General features: G+C 42.0%; 1 long non-coding RNA gene across 3 annotated transcripts in view; it reads left to right on the top strand.

The window, feature by feature from the left end:
* LOC146394339 (uncharacterized) overlaps positions 1–20,597 on the top strand; it is a 52,879-nt gene extending 32,282 nt beyond the window's left edge. Inside the window, exons 3-4 of one of the 3 annotated variants that reach the window (XR_014836226.1) lie at positions 13,055–13,190; positions 18,501–20,597. This is a non-coding gene — a long non-coding RNA (uncharacterized LOC146394339). Of the gene's footprint in view, positions 1–1,684; positions 3,845–13,054; positions 13,191–18,500 lie in introns of those variants that run through there. The other 2 variants (XR_014836225.1, XR_014836227.1) reach the window with 2 other exon arrangements.
* The last annotated feature ends 1,134 nt before the right edge of the window (positions 20,598–21,731 follow it).

Genomic DNA, 21,731 nt, shown 5'->3' with positions numbered 1-21,731 from the left:
GGGTTTACTTTTCTCCAAAGGAGTGTTTGCTTTTTTCTTTTTTTTTTTTAATTCCTGGCCATTAAGTTAGTGGCATTATTTCATATCAATGCAAGTTTATTTTTTTATTCAGTTTTCTAATTGAGAACCGTTTGGTTTTACTTAAGCTGACCAGTCATTCTTGGAAATCTCTGGATGATGCTTACCGCTTCCATAAAATTATTCCTTTTTCCTTCCACCCACAAACACATCCTAGAATGAGTGATAAATTTTGTGGTCACCCCATTTATACTTGAGAAGAAAGACCTTTATTCTGAATATTGCTGTGAATTATCAGCATGATGGCATGGATGAGAAAGGATGGAGAATTGGGGCTGGTTGTGTAGAAATTTGCTTGTCACCTTGAACTTTAAAACATGCCATAAAAACAGGTGGATGCAGATTATAAATTATACCTCTTTCCCAGGAATCGCCTGCAGTGTAACAACTACTTATTCTCAGGCAGCCTTATTTTCCCTTCAGGGTCCAGTTTTGTTAATTCAATTCAGTTTTATTGCATTTATCTTCACCATGAGTCAGTCATTTTAAGGTCTGAGCTGAGTTTTCAAAAGCCATTGAGAATGGCAGGAACATCATTGCTTTGTCAGTATATTTCTGAAAAGGAAGTTATGCATCTGGTATTTGGAGTACAGGCTTAAAAAGAAATTGTTTTGGCTGGGGAGTAGGGAGGTTTAAAATGTCACTAAATTAACTGTATTTCAGACTAAGGGAGTGGTTAAAATGAGTTTAGTTTTACATTTGTTGTCTTCATCCTCTCCTAAGTACCTAGAAAAAAATGTATAAACCCAGTGGCATTCGAGTGACTTATTCTTAATAAACATCAAGACTTTTTTTTTTTAAAAAAAAGTTGCTTTTCTGAAAATGTCCAGCACATACAAATGGTTTTCCAGAGTGCCTTAGAGTAATTTTGGAAAATAAGCAATGATAACCTTTACGCTGGAGAGAAGATGGTTTACCACATGGATTTTATGGAATGATTTGAAATCCTTATGCAAGATGATAGCTTGAAAACAAGAATCCTATGTTGTTGTTCTTGATGATTTATCTTCAGAGTACCAACATCGTGAGTGCAGAACAAGTTCTAATCATTGGACACATTTCCTGCCTATTGCTTGTGCGTCTTGGGAATTATTCAGTTAAAATTCAGGCATGCACTGAACAGATGTGTACTCTGTGCCTGTGCTGTAGTTAAGAACCAGCAAAGCACTGTAAAAATACCAAACAGGACAGTAGCATACCCTCACGGACCTGAGGGGAATGTGGGGAGACCGCTATTAACAAATAACTACACGTGGCGTAGCAGGGAATTGTCCCGTTTGAAGGCATTCTGATAAAACAAGTGCTGGGGTAGCAACAAGGGGCAAGAAACGGATGGCCCATTGGCCAAATAGGGCCCACCCCTTGCTTTTTGTAAATAAAATTTTATTGGAACAGAGCCACACTCCTTCATGTACGCATTGTCCATGGATGCTTTTGTACAAAACAGCAGCGTTAAAATGTGTGATACGGCTGACGTATCACATTGTATACATTTCAGGTGCCGGAGGTGATGATTTGATACACTTAGATGTTGCAGGATGACTGCCTTCATAGCGTTAGACCTCACATCACATACTTACCTTTTTTTTTTTTTTTTTAAATGTAGTCTTGGCAGCTTTCAAGTATATGATATACTCTTGTTAACTATAATCCCCACGCTGGGCATGAGATCCCTAGAACAGATTCATCTCGTAACTGCATGTGTGTACTCTTCGATCACCGTGCATTCTTCCTGCAGCTGAAAACTGGAAGTGAACCAAATGTCCATCACTGGAAGAAGAGAGAAATCCATCGTGGTGTATCCATCTCATGAATCCTGTTCCACAAAAAAAGGGAGCCAAACCATGGGTACATGTCACAGGAAGAAGAAACCTCGAAAGACAGTGCGCTTGGAGAAAGAAGCCAGACAGAAAAGGCTGCATACTGTGTGACTCTATTCATTTGAAATTTTAGCAAAGGCAGGTTTTTAAAAATTAGATGAGTAGTTGCCTGAGTTGGAGGTCAGATTGAATACAAATGGGCATGAGAGGATGTTTTGAAGGGATGTACCCGTTCCAAAAAGGGATTTAGAGTGAAAATGACACCACCTGCATACATTGACTAAAAATCATTAAACTATACCTGACAATGGGTGAATTTTATGGTATGTAAGCTATACCTCAAAAAAAAAAGTGCTAAAAACTTAGAAAAGAAAGGATATGTGGTAGAGACGTCTGTAATGATAAAGTTTGAACAGTCTACTATCTGACCCTTTATAGAAATAAGTGTGCCATCCCCTGGTGTAGAGATTTATAGATGCTTAACTGTTAGTATATGATGGACAGGAGGTTTTTGTGAGGCTGTGAACGCTCAGTAGCAGTCGGCAATTAAGTATTAGAAGTCCATGGATATATTGGGGGAGGAAGTTTTCCTGTCCAGAAAAGAACCAATATGTGGTTTGTTTTGCGACAGCGAAAGGGACAAAGAGAAGGAGACAGAAGTGAGGAGGGAAAGGAAGGAAAAGAAGAAATAAGGTCACCACTGATGACTGGATTTAAAAATGCCTGGGAGGCTGGGGAGAGGTGGGTAAATTATATTTCTTGGTTCTATGAACTTTTAGAATCAGTTTATTGACATCCCTAAAATAACACGCTGGCATTTTGACTGGAATTGCATTCAACTTGTAGATCAGGTTGGGAAGAGCTGACATCTTGGCAATATTGAGGCTTTCCCTCCATGGACATGGTTTATCTCCATTTTTTTTTTTTTTTAGCTCTTTGGTTTTGTTCATCTTTTTTAAAGTTTTTTTTTATTCAATGTGTAGCTGACTTACAAATTTGTGATCATTTCTGCTGTGCAACAGAAATGATCAGTTATACATGTACACACATCCATTCTCTTTCAGATGCTTTTCCCACATAGATATTCACAGCATCTTGGGTTGAGTTCTCTGCTAGATAGCAGGTCCCTGTTGACCAATCATTCCACAGACCTTAGAGTGCATATCGGTTTTATTCATCTTTAATTTTGTTTTCCTCGTATACCTCTTGTAGCAGGTGTTTGTTTAAGATTCACCCTCAAGCATTTCATCATTGTGGGGCTAAGGCAAATGGCATTGCTTTTTTAATTCCCCTTGTTCACAGCTGGCATAGAGGACAGCAACGAACTTTTGCAAATGAGCCTTGGGTCCTGCTTCCTTACTCGAATTGCTTATTAGTTCCAGGAGAAGGTGTGAAGCTTTCATGAAAGCAGAAAAAAGGTGTAGGGAGCCTGGTGGCCACGGGAGGGGGCACTGAGGAGGGTGGCGATGACATAAAAACCTGGAGTGAACCAATTTAGTGATCCTACATATAGAGAGCACATCCTGAGATAATGTTTCCCAAGTGAGCCTTCTCATGGAAGCAGATCAAGAACAAGCTGATGGAGATACAGTGGTGGCCAGGTTGAGCTTATTTTGAAATGGCATCTCATGCACACCCAGCGATGGCATTTGTATTTTGTACAAAATATGTAAAACATAGCTATTTGGTGAACAAAAGAGATATTGTGAACCGGGGGACCTCTGACTACTAATGTTTATGCATCATCTTATTCTTACTACAAATGTATTATCTACATAAGATGCCTCTATTTTGTTCTTTAGATAAAATACACAAATACTCTGTTCCTTTGTCCGGGAAGTTTAAGACATCTCATTTTTGGAGTGCAGTAGACAGAAGTATACAGCATGAGGAAAGTGTAGCATATTTCTTCTTTTTAAAAACTATTAAAGTGTAGTTGATTTACAGTGTTCTGTCCATTTCTGCTGTACAGCAAAGTGACCCAGTCCTACATATATACCCATTCTTTGTCTCATATTATCATCCATCATGATCTATCCCAAGAGACTGGATCGAGTTCCCTGTGCTGGACAGCAGGACCTCCTTGCTTATCCATTCTCAATGTCATAGTTTGCATCTACGAACCCCAAACTCCCCATCCATCCCACTCCCTCCCCACTGGGCAATCACAAGTCTGTTGTAGATGCCTTGTGAGTCTGTTTGTATTTTGCAGATAGGTTCGTGTGTACCACATTTTAGCTTCCACATAGAAGTGATATCATATGGTATTTTTCTTTCTCTTTCAGACTGACTGCACTTAGTATGAGAATCTCTCGTTGCATCCATGTTTCTGCAAATGGCATTATTTTGTCCTTTTTTATGGCTGAGTAGTATTCCATTGTGTTTGTATATCCCATCTTCTTGATACGTTCATTTGCCGATGGACGTTTAGGTTGTTTCCATGTCCTGGCTGTTGTGAATCATGCTGTGTAGCATATTTCCACCACTTGGGTATCTCCTTGGAATTTCAAACTTTGGGAATGAGTGAGTCTGAGTTAGGATGCCCTCAAAATAAACCGTATATGTATGGAACATCCTGCTGCCCTTTTTTTTTATATGGTACATTTTCATGTTTTTTATTTTACTTTTAATCAACTGTCTCTTGTTCCATGTCTCATCTTTAATTGGCTAACTGTTCATTGCCCATATTTACCACATAGCATTTCCTTGTTTCTAGCTATATTTTGCATGTATGTGAAATTCTAAAATTGTCTTTGTATTTCATTTCATTCAGCTTCTAATCCTTTCCATCCTTTCATTTATCTTGTAAATATGTATATAAAATATGACATACATATTTAGAAAAAAATATATATATTCTAAAGACTATATATATAGAGTGTCATTTGGTATTTTTCTTCACTCATCTTCATATCATATTTTCATTTGAAGAACCCTGGGTTTTAGTTTGTTTTGTGTATTTTATGTTTCTCTATCCCAACTTCTAGACATATAATTATTGGTTAATGGAAAAAATAGTTTGCATTTTTCTTTTTGCCTGATGGGCAGCAATCGTACCTTGACGAATATGCCACAGTCTTTAAGGTGAGGTTTTTAATGCCAATGCCCCTGGATGTCCAGAAGTTCTTTTCACATGAGAAAAGCTGACTGTGTGTGTGTGCATCAAATGTGAACCCCTCCCTTCTCTGTTTTTCCCTCTCTCTCTGTTTCCCGCGACCACTGACCTTCCCACTCGCCTAAGGCAGAAAGGAAGCCCATGCGTCAAAGACCTTCTTGGCCCAGACAGATAGTGAAATCCCAGAATGGCTAGTGGGTTAGAACGATTGCCAGGCATCCTGCCCACGTCCTGGGTCCCTCAGCCCGTGGAAGCCTTTGCCTTGCATCCTCTAGCCTGGCCTGCTCTTTGCACAGAGAGATGCTTCCAGTGATTCTCATCTGCTCTGTTTTCCTTCTCACCTGCATGGGAGTAGGACTCTCCCAAGAGTCATTTTTTCTTTAGAAACAGTCAGTTAAACTTCCCAAGGGTTTCAGCCCCCTCCAAATGGTGTTGGAAACTAGTTGTGAGGATTGGGCTTAATAAGGACGGTTAAGGCAAAATCAGAGCACTAATTCTCAGAGATGAGAAAAATTCCAATGACATGTAAGGCAGTCTCAGAATAAAATAGAGAATATTGCTCATTTTTTTCAGTGTGGAGCTGGAGCTTGGCAAATACAATGCACAAACTAAATATTTGTCAAATGGCCTGGCATTTCGGTTAATGAACGGCTTAATGTATTGTGCTTTTTGTACCATAGCAGGAAAATCAAATTTATCATGCAAAGGACAACCACAAAACTAGTTCCAAAATGTCTGATGTTAATTATGAGTTTCTTTTCTTTCTTTCTTTTCTTTTCTTTTTTGTCTTTTCAGGGCCACACCTGAGGCATATGGCAATTCCCAGCCTAGGGGTTGAATTGGAGCCATAGCTGCTGGCCTCCACCCCAGCCACAGCAACACGGGATCCAAGCCACATCTTCAACCTACACCACAGCTCAGGGCAACATCCGATCCTTTAACCCACTGAGTGAGGCCAGGGATTGAACCCACATCCTCATGGAGACTAGTCGGGTTCATTACTGCTGAGCCACAATGAGAACTCCAGTATTCTTCTTTTAAAGCAACAACCTGTTATGGTATAAAGCAGATTTCTCATTTGTTGATGAAAAAAACCCTTCTCTTTTTCTGCATAACAATGTTATGAATTTCATAAAAGAGTTGGACATTGGGATTAGTCAAAAAATAGGTGTAAGATGGCTTTCTGCTCTAGACTGACTTGAAAATTATTAGTAAGGTTCTTTCTGGTGGTTGACCAATAGCATTTCTGACCCAAGAGATGAGATCCCCATTGCGTCCAATTTCAAAGTTGATGGATTTTTTTATTACAATATGTTGGTGTGATGTGGTGATGCTATGTATGGTCCCCACAGTAAGTCATAGCATCTGAGGGTGGAGTCATCGGACTCATACTCTGGATCCCAGGTTCACTTACTTTCTTGATAAATACCACACCTCCCTCCCCCAGGCTGCATGGTTTCAGGATGCTCGGGACCGTTGTAGACGCTTTAGAATTTCTAGAGTGTATTGCACATTCTGAATCTCTCCAGTCACTGGTCTGCTCGGGCTGCTTATCCCATCACGTTTGGTGTCTTGATCCCTTTATGGCTCTGCTCTAGTTCCCGTGAGATTTAATTAATGCCGGAGTAGACGCAACAACGTCCCTTAAATTGACCAAAACACAAGTGCAGCGAGTTTAAGAAAAGAACCATACATAATTTGGAAAAACCCAGCACAGAGCCTGCCCTGTGAGATATTGCAGGAATTGAGCTCCATCAAGATCCAAACAGTCGATCTTGAGACTGGAAGCTCTCCTCTGGGCGTTGTCCTACCTGTGTCCTTCTCCTCGTCAAGTCCTCTTCCAGGACATGTCTCTTCCGTGACTCCCAGGACCCCTCAACCCTCCCATCAGAGAAGGTAGCCAGACATTACTTAAATATCATATATCAACACGTCTTTTCAAGAAAGTTACGTTTCCAGGGTTCCTGCTTTCCCTCTAACTCATCTTCACATCCCAGACGTGGCCCTTGCGTCTTCCCTTGGCGTTGCCGAGATTCGTACTTAAATGTGTCCTTTACTCCAAAGAGTCTGCAGATCCAAAGGGAAAATGGGTTTCCAGCGCTAGAGAAGTGTGGGTGGGTTCCTTTTTCAGAGATCTCTTTTGCATATTCATTAGGAGGTCATCAGAAACCTCTGGCCCTTTGTAGCTCCATCACCATAATTCATCCAAGGCACTGCTGTTGAGAAGTGTGGATTATAATAACTCTGTATGTGGCATGTGAGGAAGTCACATGGGTGGATTCTGTGTGGAAAGAGGAAGGATGGAGCATAGCCTCCTGGCAGTGGCTGATTCACATGCAGGTCTGTAAGGTTCCTCTGAAGGCTAGAATGATGTTAAAAGTTTGGTACCCAAATATGATTTACGGTTGAAATCAAGTAGATCGAGGAGGCTGAAAGGAGGAAACCCAAAAATGAACTGAGGAGGCGTCCCTAGGATATGTGTTTGTGGCATCTGCAGAGCTCGCCTGGCATGCAAATTCTCTTCTTATCTAACGTCTATAGCCCAAAGGGAAAGGCACCAGGAGACCAGCATCGGGCAGAAAGACACAGATGTGTGGCTAATATTTCAGAACTGAAATCAGCACTGGATTTTGAAGTGTCTTACCTGTCCCCCAGTGAGCAGATGCTGTGAATGGCATCAGGAATGAAATGCAGACGAGATCATTTTTTCTGAATAATGTGGCAGTAAGGTGTTTAAGATAGATCCATCTATGGTGAAGTTCAGGTTCACAGGGAACAGTGCAGAAGAATTCCAAACAATTTATGGAAGCACTCGAGGATGTGGTGCATATTTGCTCAGTCTTGAGGGGCAGGCTCTGGGTGGTAACTTTCTTCCAAAGGGTATGATGTGAAGAGAGAAGGGAAAAAGGAGCTTAAAAGTGGGGAAATGGAGCTTCCTTGTGGCTCAGTGGGTTAAGGACCTGGTGTTGTCGCTTCAGTGGCTCTGGTTATGGCCATGATGCAGGTTCAGTTCCTGGACTGGGAATGTCACATGCCCTGGTCATGGCCAAAAAAAATTTTTTTTTAAAAAAGTGGCGGAACCTAACAAGCCAGGTGGTCCGAGTCAACCTCAGCAGCAGACATGTAGATAGGCTGTGCCCTTGACATGATGTGATGACATGTCATTTCCCTCTGTCGTCTTCCTTCCTACAATAAAAGGATGACTCTCATCTAGTCATGAAGGGACATCAGACATGTCCCACAGCGGCAGGGATTCTCCAAAAGATCTGACAGGGCCTCCTTCAAACCCGAGAACATCATCAACAAGGAAAGTGTGAGACCCTCTTTCAGCCAAGAGGAGCCTCAGGACACAAGACAACAAAGTGTAATGGGATCCTGGGGCACAAGGAGGACCTTTGGTAAAGATGAGGGGACATATGAATTGTGTATGGGCTTTGGTTCATCAAAGCGAAAGGGAGCCGATATGCATTTTCAAGCAGTTTGCAAGGTGGTCCAGCAGAAGCCCCACGAATGCGAGCCTCGAGATTGTGACGTAGTGTTTATGGCATCCCTCCTCAGTTTATAAGAGCTCCCCCACAAAGCTTCTGCCTTTGAGGATGCAGGGTGGCAAGGTTACAGGTGTCCTAAGGAAGAGAATGTTGGCTCTGCGCCCTGGGGAACCTGAGAGTTTTGGATAAGGTGCAGAGAAGAAGAAACTTGCACAACCCTTTGCGTTGTGCTTGATGGGTCGATGCTGTGCACAGTGTCTGTATGTCATGGGAAGCCATTCTACGCGGAGGATTTAGCCTATGGCTCTGTTTAGGAGAAGAGGATATTCAAGGTGGGGGCTGGGCAACCAGGATGCAGGCAGAGCAAGAAAGAGAAAGCCAGAAAAACGCTGTTGGGAAGCTTCACCTTGGGGTTTGAAGGAGGATTAGCTTTTGCCTCCTGCCTCCTTTACGTCATCGTCCTTAAAAGCCGCGGTACCTTTCACCACACTGGGTGCTGGACGTGCTTTTTCGTACATGAACGTGCAGATTTGATCATGTGAGCTTCTAGTGGGTTGAACATGCCTTTCCGTGTAGTTGATGTAAGGATGCTATGGCCCATCTCCTATCCAAGTGCTCGATACTCAGTAGAATATCAATGACAGTAACCTTCACACAAAGGGGAAACGAATGGGTGGTGGTTTCTGAACTTTTGTGGAAACTTGGACTCGGGGAGGTTGGCCAGTAATTGCTGGGACTGAAAAAGGTTTATAGCCTCCTTCTTTGCACCTGCCCATGGACAGCTGGGTGTGGAGTGGAGTGCAAATAGTGATGGACTTGACTCAAATCTTGTTTCTGCTCCTGGATCTGTTACGATGCTGTCGCTGTACCAGCGTGTGAAGGCAGTGGGATTCTGTTAGCTCTGCAGTAGAAAGAGAAGTGCATCTTTTGTTGATATGGCAATAGATTGGATGAGCTTCCTAAATCACATTGCCTAAGAGTACAGATTTATTTGGAGTTCAGTTCTGATGGAGAAGTTCTGATGGCTGTACCTTGCATGGCAAGAACCATACCTGGCATTCAGTGATCAGGACCTATTTGTGGCAGAGGTGACGGGCGTCAGGTACTAAACATACACCTGAACTCATAAGCTGAGTCTAAGGGACCTATTCCATTGTCCTCCTCAAATTAAGTGGTTCTGACAAAGCATCATGACTTTTGGTTCAATTCTATATGATCACCGGATGGAACCTAATTTCATGGGTCCCAACTGTCCTGAGGCTGGTGCAGGTGGAATTTATCACTGCCTTTAATCCCATTCCAGGAACTGGATGTATGTTTAACCAGTACCCATTGAACTTTGTTAAAACAAATCAGCTCTGCTCATTTTTTTTAATAAGTATTATTGCCCTTTTTATTTATTTAGTGTGAAGTTTTTTTTTTTTTAGTGGACTTGCCATGCCCGCAACAGGCAGGATTTCCCAGGCCAGGATCCAACCTGACCCGCAGCAGTGACGATGCCACCTTGTTAACCACTGGGCCACCAGGGAACTCCAGCTCTGTTTATACTCGTGAGTTTCAGGAATGTGGTGTGTGAGAGCGTGCACACACAGCCTGTCTACAATAAAACGTCCCCACTTTTGTTCTGGGTGTCACAGAGCTGAAATGTAGAGAGAAGATACACTTTCTTTCCCGCAGAGATTTGTTCCATGACAAGATGAGATGGATTCTGGAACTAAATGTCTCGACGGGTGGTGGTTCTGATGTTTAATGGCCCAGGTGATGTGGCATCTCTCTGGGACCTGTTTCCAACTCCAAAATATCCATTGCTGGTTTACTCTTGATTTCAACATTCAGCTACTCAATCTCACGCCTAAAAAGCTGTTGCAGGATATACAGTTTCTCCCTTGAAACAGGTTGGAGATGTCTTTTTCTCTACAGAAGATGTTAAATTTCGGTCAAGGAGCGTCATCTCATTGTGACAGCCATGAACCGTGGGTGTTCTCACAGTCCAGGCTGTGTGGTCTCCACAGTGGAGAAGAGCTAAAGAGTCCACTAAAGATCTGGGGGACTTCACGGTCATGTTGTCCGGGAAAAGTGACAGGTGTTTTCACCAACTCCATGGCTTCCATCATATAGAAGTTATTTCGAGAATGTTCTCACAAGGAAAGGATAATTCATAATGTTAAGATTCTTCCTTTAAATCTTGAAGTAGTCTGCACTTACCACTAGTATAATTTGCTTCCTTCGTTTTTTAAAGCTTTATCATTTTTTGGGTTGCGCCTGTGGCATGGTGAAGTTCCTGGGCCAGGGGATCACACCTGCACCAGAGCAGCAACTCACACTGCTGCAGTGACAATGCTGGATCCTTCACCTGCAGTGCCACAGGAGAACTCCAGGTTGTAACATTTATTTATTCATTTTCTTTCACTATGCGTCTACAAAAATCAAACCATGTCCCTGTATTTTTTTTTATAAGGAATTCTTTTAAAGGAATGCTATTAAAATATGCTTTAAAGGAGTTCCCGTCGTGGCATAGTGGAAACGAATCCAACTAGGAACCATGAGGTTGTGTGTTCGATCCCTGGCCTTGCTCAGTGGGTGAAGGATCTGGCATTGCCATAAGCTGTGGTGTGGGTCACAGATGCAGCTCGGATCTAGCATGGCTGTGGCTGTGGTGTAGGCCACCAGCTGTAGCTCAATCCCTCCAGAGGCTGTGGGTGCAGCCCTATAAAGCAAATAAATAAATAAAAATAAAAATGTGCTTTAAAAAGCTAGAACACTCTGAAAATAAGTTCTGTATTTATGTATGACTGGGTCACTTTGCTGCACAGTGGACGTTGACAAAACACTGGAAATCCATGATAATGGAAAAACTAAAAATCTTGTAAACCTATTTAACAATTGAGTAGAGAAGACAATCCAGGTGACACACATTTATTGAATGCTTTATGAAGCAGACTCTCTCCATTTGACAAAACTGGAAGATGGGGCAGAAGGCAAGAAGCTTTTTGCTGGAGACAACTGAGGTGCTAAACTCTGCGGAAGGCAAATATCTGCTGAGGCAGAGTTCTCACGTACAGGGTCTCCTTCAAAGAGGGACCAGGGAGTTCTGCATAAACCATGCTCTTCTGTAAATAAGCAGGTGCGCTATGCCCTAGAGGGATGCACCTGTGCTGAGAGCTGCCTTTGTTACTCACTAAGTCGTAGCTTTGTCTTTGCCTCTTCCTGTTCCTGCTCACTAACCTACAAGAGGCAGCTTCCTTAAGAAAAGCCATGTGGGCTAAGGACTAGGCGCTTTTGTTCTGGGGAACAGAGGGCCTCCCGGTCCCCCACTTTCTAGATGTGAAAGAGTCTTGTGTGTTTTGTAACACCGTGCCATCCCTCTTCTAGGATTCCCCGTTGCCCTGCAGCGCTGGGCACAGCAGCTTCGGCAGGATTAAGAATAAAGGACTCTTTGCTTCCCCTGTGTCCCCTTGGTATTCAGTCTACTCATTTTCTACCTCCGCAGTCTTAGCACTCTGAGGACCATAAACAAAAGTCAGTCCTGGCTGTTCCTAGTTCATCCTGTGCCTGCCTGGATGCTGCTGGTGGCCAAGAGTCTAGATTTCTCATCTTCGTGGATTTCCCCCCAGTCCCGCAGTGGTTTATGCTGTGAACGTACCCCTGGCGCTTAGTGAGTCTCCTGAGGGCTGCCATTTTTTACCAAATACCCAATAGAAACCCCAGGAGTATTTGCGTGGACGTTAACAAACCTCAGAAACTTGTCGAGGACCTCAGAACATGTATGAGAACTTAACACCCTTTCTGGAGACAGTGTAATACCTATGTGTGTTTGTGTGTGCATGTGTGTAGATACACAAATATACACATATAGATATATATATATCTGTAAATATGTACATATATACACAATATACACACATGTGTATTGAATACACACATAGATACATATATATCTGTGTATAGATATATGCATAGATACATATATGTGTATACGTAGATACATGTACACATGTGTATCTATATACACACGTATCTATGTGTATACATGTAAATTTACATTGTATTATGTATATGTATATATACACATGCATTTTTTATCATAGTTAAAAAATATTTTTATTATAGTTGATTTACTATGTTCTGTCAATTTCTGCTGTACAGCAAAGTGACCCAGTTTTATATAGATATAGATTCTTTTTCTCACATTATCCCGCATCATGTTCCATAACAAGTGACTAGATATAGTTCCCTGTGGTGTACCACAGGACCTCATGGCTTATCCATTCTAAATGCAATACTGTGCATCTACTAAACACCGTACACACACACACACACACACACACACACATATATATATATATATATTTATATTTTTTAAATAAAGACTGTTTGGCTTGGGGGCTGCATACAGGGAGCAGAACTCCAGTCCAGGAAAGACTTATTGCAGCTTTAATAAGTACAGAGAGACAGCAAAGCCCAGAGGACTCAGTGGGTGCCTGGCCTGCGTGTCTCCCTGTCCTGCAGGCTATTTAGCAGTCACTTAGGGGTCCCATTCTTTGTCCCCCCAGACTGTGAAGAAAATGATTCAAGAAGACTGTTGACAGAGTTCCCAGCTAGTCTCGTGTATTAAGGATCTAGTGTTATCACTGCCGTGGCTCAGGTTGCTGCTCTGGCTGTTGGAAATAGTGCTGCTATGACATTGAGGTACATGTGTTTTTTTCACATTAGGGTTTTCTCTGGATAGTTGCCCAGGGGTGGGATTGCTGGATCATATATATGGTAGTTCTATTTTTAGGATTTTTTATCTATTTATTTATTTATTTATTTATTTATTTATTTATTTGGCTTTTTAGGGCCACACCTGTGGCATATGGAGGTTCCCAGGCTAGGGGTGAACTGGAGCTGTAGCCACCAGCCTACAAACAGCCACAGCAATGCCGGATCCTTAACCCACTGAGCAAGGCCAGGGATCGAACCTGCAACCTCGCGGTTCCACGACGGGAGCTCCCCTATTTTTAGTTTTTTGAGGAATATTCATGCTGCTCTCTAGAGTGGTTGTACCGATTTACATTCTCACCAACAGAGTAGGAGGGTCCCTCTTTGCTCCACATTCTCTCCAGCGTTTGTTATCTGTGGACTTAGTCACGATGGCCATTCTGACTGGCGTGAGATGATCTCTCATGGCGGTTTTGATCTGTGTTTTTCTGATCATTAGCAAAGCTGAGCCTTTTTTCATGGGCCTGTATGTTTTAAGAGGTAATTTAAAAGCAATCTATCCACACTAATGTCAATTTTTGCATTTGATTAGTTTCAATTCAGTTGAAGATGATCAGTTCATAACGTTTCTGGTCTTTGTGTTAAGCCTTTAATCTAAAAGTTAACTGCTAATAGAAACATCTTCTTAACCTTACTTTGCTTGCTTGTTTGTTTTTTTTCTCTTGAGACCATTGCCACTGGCCAGTAGATGTTTTAGGGATGATGGAAGTGTTTCATTCTTGTCTTGTTCAATATGTTGCCATTACCCATGTGGAGCTTTGTAGCATTTGAAATGTGGCAAGTTGAACTCGGGAACTGAACTATGAGTGGTTGTTCTCTTTATTTACCTTAAATTCATCTGTATGTGCCTACTCTCTACCACTTGGATAGTGCAAGTCTCACCACGCTCTCTTTTATTTCTTTACTCATTTTTCTATGTCTTATCAAGAAAAAATGTCACTGTTTCCACCCACCTCAGTAGGGCTTATCTTACAAGAGGCATTAGGAAACATCAGCTGTTCCTTGCTTAAAGGTGTACATTAATCACCCCAAACATTGTTTCTCTTAACATTTGATCTTCCTGGATACTCTGTTTATAAGTACATTTTCTTTCTTTTTTTTTTTTTTTCTTTCGATGGCTACACCTGCAGCATATGCATGTTCCCAGGCCTGGGGTCAAATCAGAGCTGCAGCGGAAGCCTATACCATAGCCACAGCAACACTGGATGCAGTCCACATGGGTGACCTACACCACAGCTCATGGCAATGTCAGATCCTGGGGAAAATACATCACTCAATGTTTAATATATAATTCAGTGTTACTGATCACTGTTATAGAATTCTTGATGAGACATCCTGGGTTGAGATACCATTTACTAGCGAGATGAAAATTAATGCTGGGAGATTCCGTTTCCTCATGCTAAAATTGAAATACTATTAGTAGCATGCTGATGGGCGGCTACTTCTAAGTAAGTATTGATTTTTATGGAAATTCATTGATGCATTAAAGAGTAGGTTTCTTATTGAGGGCTATAAAACCTCTCTCCGTAGAGTCCATATGGACCCAAAAGCAAGCTAGCAATTGTATTTGTCACTATTTATTCTTAATTTTGTGCCAAGTCCGCCTGACCTGAATAAGGTTTGTTGTGGTGTTTAAGTTTTTCTTTTTACCATTTTCTGATTGTTTCTAACTCATATCGTCAAACTGCCATGTTCATAATTATACGGATTTATGACAGCATCAGAAATTCCATTTTCAGGAGTTCCTGTGTGGTTCAGTGGGTTATAAACTCAACTAGTATCCATGAGGACGCGGTTCAGTCCCTGGCCTTGCTCATTGGGTTAAGGATCTTGTGTTGCCATGAGCAGCAGTTTAGGTCACAGATGTGCCTCGGATCTGGCATTGCTGTGGCTGTGGTGTAGGTCAGCAGCTGCAGCTCCAATCTGACCTCTAGCCTGGGAACTTCCATATTCCACAGGTGTGGCCCTAAAACAAAAAGGAAAAAAAAAAAAAAAGAAATTCCATCTTCAGTCGTTAAAAATTGTTTTGATTCTGATTACTGTGGTTAACCTAAAGTTCCACATATATATTAAAATTATTTTATTACATTCTTTTTGCATTCAGCTAATTCTTCTTTGCTCATCATTTAATATTCAACCTCATTTTGTATCCATTGTAAGTATGTTTTTGCGAATTAAATAATTTGAATAATTAAACATTTTTTTAAATTGTTAAATTCAAGGGAACTCCTGAATAATTTTAAAACTAAAAAGTGACAATCTTCCATTCCACAGAAAATATAATCCACTTATGTTCAACATGGCAAGCAATTTATTTTATTTTTTTTCTTTCAACTTACTTTGTAATTATGTTTTCAATACGTTTTATTTTATGGTAGTAACAACTCATGAGATCTACCTTAATAAGATTTTATTTGCATTATACACTGCTCTTTTTTCTCTATATATTTCTGATTGCTTAATTTAGATTGTAGAAATGTCCTCTATTCATCCAGTTGGGAAGTCAAACAGGATTTTTTTCTCTAATTCTTAAATAGAACACTTGATCTATTTAAGCATATTTCGTGATTATAAAATCAAATAGCAAGTAGATAAATTAACTCCTGTGGTATCTCTCTCTCTCTCATCTATTTAGTTGAATTTGAACTTTGACTCAGTTTTAAAGCATTCCTGTCTATCTAGGTTTTAGACAAACTACTCATTTTTAGGTGTAAAATTTGGCATCTTCAATTTTTTTCCATGTAGCTCTGTAATCCATTTGGAGTCTATTTTTGTTCTTGGTGTGAAGTCTGAAATCTATTTTATTATAGTTTTCATCTATATATGTGGAGATATATATATATATAGGTGTATTATAAAGAAGTCCCATTTGATTGGTGATCTCCATTTTATTGACTAAGTTTTCATATGTGGTTGGGTGTATTTCTAAATGTTCTCTTCTGTTGAATGTGTCTGTCTATACATGCAACAGAATGGGACTCTCTTTCTTAAAGAAGATGGCTATTGGCTTTTAAGTTGGTGTAAGACTAGTGGCCTCCAGTGGGACAGCTTGTCAGCTTTTCCATGTATCAACCCCAAACTCTAAAGGCTCTGATAAGGCCTGCATCACCCCCCAGAACTCCAAAGGCTCTGACAAGCATTTTCTGTCCCTTGAGCTGGTGAAAGCTAATTAATTCTCCTCATGCAAATCCAGAAAACAAATTACCCAGTACAGTCTACTCCAAACCTTTGTAAATAGTCCTTTCCTTAAACTTTTCTTCTGCTGCTTTTTTAGGGCCACATGTGCAGCGTAGGGAAATTCCCAGACTAGGGGTCGAATCAGAGCTGAGGCTGCCAGCCTATGCCACAGCCACAGCAATGCTAAATCCAAGCTGTGTGTGTGACCTACAGCAGCTCACAGCAATGCCGGGTCCTTTAACCCACTGAGTGGAGCCAGGGATCGAACCCACATCCTCATGGATACTAGTGGGGTTCACGTCTGCTGAGCCACAATGGGAACTCCATCCTCTCTGCATAACTTTGGAGGAGTTACCTGTCTTCAGCGAGCATCTTGTTGGTTTACCCCTCCTGGGGACCTAACCCTCACTGTGCCCTTTGCTCTGTTGAGAATACCTCTTTGGGGTCCATAAGTTTGTCCAATTTTCTTTGTGTTTTTCTCTTTGTATTTGGTAATTTCTTTACAAAAGTCTTTAAGTCCCATTGTTCTGTACTTTAGACATCTTCCCTGCACCTAGTACTCAAATGCTGTTGACTATCGCAGAATTCTCTGTTACTTTATTGATAGCAGAGGAAGCTCTTGATAGGAAATTCACCTCCATCCAGGTAGCTTAGTTCATTTTGTTTGATTTTTTTTTCCCCTTAATCTCAACGCGTTTCCCCTCTTTGGTTCCCTGGCGAAAAAGTTAGCAAGATGCCAAGTTCAGGCTCCATGAGTGTAGACGTTTGCATCCTGTCACTTTCTCTTGACTCTTTGGTTGTGCCTCATGATGCCGGGATTGTTAACGGCCAAGCTTGACCTGCCGCTTAAAGGACAATAAAAACCCCAGGCGGCATCTGTGCAAAGCATTTCTTGCTTCAGTGGATAGATGGCAAAAGCATCATCAGAGTGAAAAACAACAGATCATGTGTAAGCAGCGACTTAATCACAGCTTCTTAGAAAATAGCATCACTTGGTGTTGCTTGATGGGCAGATTCTCCTAAAGGCTGTGCTCACCTCATGAGCTGTGGGGTCAGCAGTAGGGAAGGACCCTGGTACATTTACTGCATCGACCTTCATGGTGACCTTTGCTGACCCAAGGGGGCACCATTGTTTTCTTCCTGGGTCGATGCTGAGGCATGGCACACCATGGAGCCACCTTCTGGGAAGGAGAAAAAAAAGGGTGAGTCCAGCTTATTTTTAGATGACTGAGAGATTCAGGCAGATTTGAGGGGAAGGGAACCTTTCTGCAGAATTAGGATATGCCCTTTTTCCTGAACACCTTCTGTACCCAACTGCAGATGACTGCCTCCAAGCTTCTTAGATTCCTTCACCTTTCTCAGGAATGTCTGGATGGGGGAAGAAAAAAAACCTCGCTTTCCTTATGCATAAATAAATTTTTGAGGCATTGGCTTAGTGCCTCCTGAATATTTATTCAACAATATGATTCATCTCAGTGGGTTTCCCATTATATTTATCTTCCTCGCTTATTGTAAACTATAAATTATTAAAAGTAGAGTAGAAGCTCACTGAATGCACCCCTCACCCTGTTAAGCCAAGTCATGTTGTGTGTTGTGTAGCCCCAGAACACTTCTGTTCAGAGCAAGGCTCAGAGAGCAGTCTGGAAAGTTTTTATGGAAGGGGACCGTATTACATATTTTGGGCTTTGTGGTCGTGAGTAGCCTGGTCACAATGACTCAGCTGGACCTGGTGGCACAGAAGGAGGCACAGACAATACGTCGGTGAATGGGTATGGCTGCGTTCTGGTCCCGAAGTTATTGTCTAGACACTGAAATTTGAATTTCATCTCATTTTTGCCTGTCATGACTTCATGCTCTTGTGTATTATTTGTTCCCAACATGCAAAAAAAGTAAAAGCAGTGTCAGATGGTAGCCCATGGGAAAAACAGTGGGCTAGATTCGGCGTGTTGGCTAGTCTGTGGACCTCTTGTTGTAGGGTAAAAATCTGTTAAGAGCTTGTGGCTTGGTCACTTCTGAGCCATGTCATTGATGGAGTCCCTTAATTCCCTCTTGGCTTCATAGGAAAAAAGAGAGACGGGGCGAGGGGGAGAGAAGGAGACAGAAAAGGAGAAGAATTTAGGCAAGATCTGATGTGTTTTCATTGAGTTTTCTCGTGAGCTGCCTTCATTCACACCATCCACTGAGTGTGCAATTCTCCAGTCTCTTGTTGCCAAGTCACGCCCCCACTCATGTGTCCCAAAGGTGTGCTTCTCCTGCAACCGAGTGGGTTGTTACAGAAGGATTAGGCAGGAACCGTCGTTCCCAAGAGGCTTACTGTTGGAACACGGACACCTGTAAGGTGCTCTCTGCAGCTGCTCTGTGTGTAAATAATTTTAGAAAATACAGTAGCTCTAGGTTCTTGGAACTCTGCTTCACCCAGCTCACAGTGGAGGACATGGAAGTGGCAGTAAAGTGTTGCCACTCAGTCCAGTCTGTGCTGAAATCACAGAGTGTTGAAGAGGAGAGAGGCTTGCTTCCTGAAATCATGGCAGGTCCTGGGGAGAGAGAGCTTAGCCCCAAGGGTTTCCTCATGATAGTTTTGCTTTTGCACAAGAAGGGAAAGAAGGAAGATAACAGAAATATGGTAGATTGACCTCTAATCGAAGGAAAAGCCATGGGGGTTGTCCCACCCTTATTTTTACACATGCATCTCAATTGATCGCACCATGGCATGGCTCCTGGTGGGCTTAGCCCCTTTGCCATTTTATGTAAAGACCCGCTTGATAGAACCGTCGGCTCTTCTGCAGGAAAACAAGCTCGAGGATGATGCTTAGTCTCAAACAATTTTGCATGGAAGGAAATTTGATGCCCACATCCTGATGTTGGCTCTCGTGGGAGGTATGCCGGCAGCCTTCTACTCCCCACTTTGCTCCATGGTCCGTTTTATCTGATGATATTCCTTTGCAGGAGGTCCCAGCTCTAGAGGTGTAGCCTCTGTGCAGCTTGAGCCAGTAGATGCAATTTAAACACATCAGCCCCCTAAAGACACACCTTTTGCAGGAGTGCACAGACTGGACTGAAAAATGGACTCAAGTTCAAAATAGCCCCCCTCAGAGTTCATCCTCCCAGGAGCTGCGGTTGCCATGGTCATCGGAAAGCTGGTCGATTGCCTAGAAGAACAGCAGACGGTACCGGTACTGTCTTTCCTAATAGATGGAGATGAGTCGATTAGATAAATGTCTCTGATCTCCAGTCATGAGGGATAGGAAGAAAAAGAAAGCAGATGCTGTATTTGGATCCCTACCAAGAAGAACACATCCTCCTGGGTCTACATAATTGCCTTTCCACCCCTGGCCCCTGGGCGTGGGGCTCCTTGAGGCTGCAGCCATGGGGGTATAGACAGAGCTGATGGTGATTTTGATTCTAGGCATAGCCATCTCACCTCACGCCTGGGTCCTGGGCTTCTTACACACACCTCTCTTCTCTCCTGATGGCTTGTCCACTGAAAACATGATCCACTGATCCCCAGGTAGTTACAAGAATGTGCGTCCTTCTCACTGATCCGGTTACTCAGTCCTAAGGTCCCAGGGTTGAATTTGCATTTGCACATCCTCTCGCACTTGGCGAAGAAACTATCTGCAGGAAGCAAATAGCTCCCTGAAGACCATTCTCTCTCCTCAAGAACAGTTTTCACCACCATTACACCTGTCCTTAGCGGAGCGTTTGTCAGTTCTGCAAACACAGCACTGAGACCCTTTAACCCATTTTGGGATTTTTGTCCAGATTGGACTATTTCCCAATGTGTACCTTAAAAACACCATAATTGGGACCGCATCCTGCAGTGCCCCGGGTGTGATCTAACCACAGCACCACGCGTCTATGAACTGGAGTTAGCAAACATGTAACTAGCAGTTCGCCAGCCTGCCTTTAAAAAATGAAACACAAGATGTTACATTTTCACAGTAAGCATGCCTCATACCTTGGCTGGTCATTTTAGCTTTCTGGACAATGTAAAACATTGCTCCAAGCAAGCAATCTCCAAAGGGAATGAACATGCATTTTACAGCTGCATGCAAGCTGTAAACAGTTCCATGAAAATGAAAACTGTTGGAAAAATGCATTTTCCGCACAGCCCTAAGAAACTTCCAGCAGCTTGATAACAAGCCATAAAAAAAGAAACCACACCTCGTGATGTCTTAAACATCAGCCAGAAAAATAATTTGCCTACATGCTCATCAAGCTCAAAATTTTTCATCTTCCCGATAACACTATCACCAGAGACTCTGCCAGGCATATTTCAGAAATTGGAATATATGTGTTGTGTTATTTCTCTCCTGATCCTTCTCCAAGTTTAAATAGCAGATTTTGCTCCTGCTGTTTTGTTAGCTTGACTCAAATATTTTCATGCATTGCATCCTAATTACAGATCACAGTGGGATTCGATTAGAAGCTGAAAGACATTGCCTGTGCAGAAAATTGCCAAATATTTAAGAATTAACAACTTAACTTCTGAGTGGACATGGGTCAAAAAAGAAAACCTCCTTAGGAAAATGTAAAAAAAAAATGTTGGGAAAGAAAGAGAAATCAAAATGTGTCAGAATCTGTGGCACGCAGAACAGAACATGGAGGGAAAATTCTCTCTTTAAATGCAGGTACAGACCTACAGAGATAGGGACCCTCCAGTTTTCACCTCGCTGGCAAAAAAGTTTAAGGTCCGTGGAATGTTCCCACGTCTTAATGGAAAAGAAGGAGGAACAAATGATAAGATATTAAATCATGGACATAGGTCTTAATGGAAAAGAAGGAGGAACAAATGATAAGATATTAAATCATGGACGTAGAAAACAATCGTTAACCAAAGTCTAAGTTGATTTCTCTTACACACACACACACACACACACACACACACACACACACACACAAACACACACACAGAGTGCATTACAGAGTAAAAGGCAGTGCGACTTCAAGGTTAACACGATACTGTTTCCAGTTCCTGGTATTGATACTGTACTATAGTTATAAGATGTTACCACTGGGGAAGCTGGATCAAGGTACAAGGGACTGCACATCATTTCTAGAGCTTGCCGTCGTGTCATCTCTGTTTCAAGATAAACAAAGCTTAAAGACATGAACTTTTCATGAAATCTGTAGCCTTTGTTCTTAATGGCACCAAACTAAAGGCAGCCCGATGTCTTTGCCAGGGAGAATGGACAACCCAGCTGCAGTATTTTTCACGTGGTGGAAGGCTGTTCATTCGGTAAAATGAAATCACTTAGAGACACAGCAACATAGATGAATCCCAAAACGTTT

Source organism: Sus scrofa, chromosome Y (assembly GCF_054392235.1).
Source record: "Sus scrofa isolate SSC_HxYL_T2T_F1_AM1 chromosome Y, Sscrofa_HxYL_maternal_Yorkshire_Landrace_v2.0, whole genome shotgun sequence".
Classification (NCBI taxonomy): Eukaryota; Metazoa; Chordata; class Mammalia; order Artiodactyla; family Suidae; genus Sus; species Sus scrofa.
The sequence above is the reverse complement of the archived record's forward strand: the minus strand, read 5'-3'. Positions and strand labels throughout refer to the sequence as shown.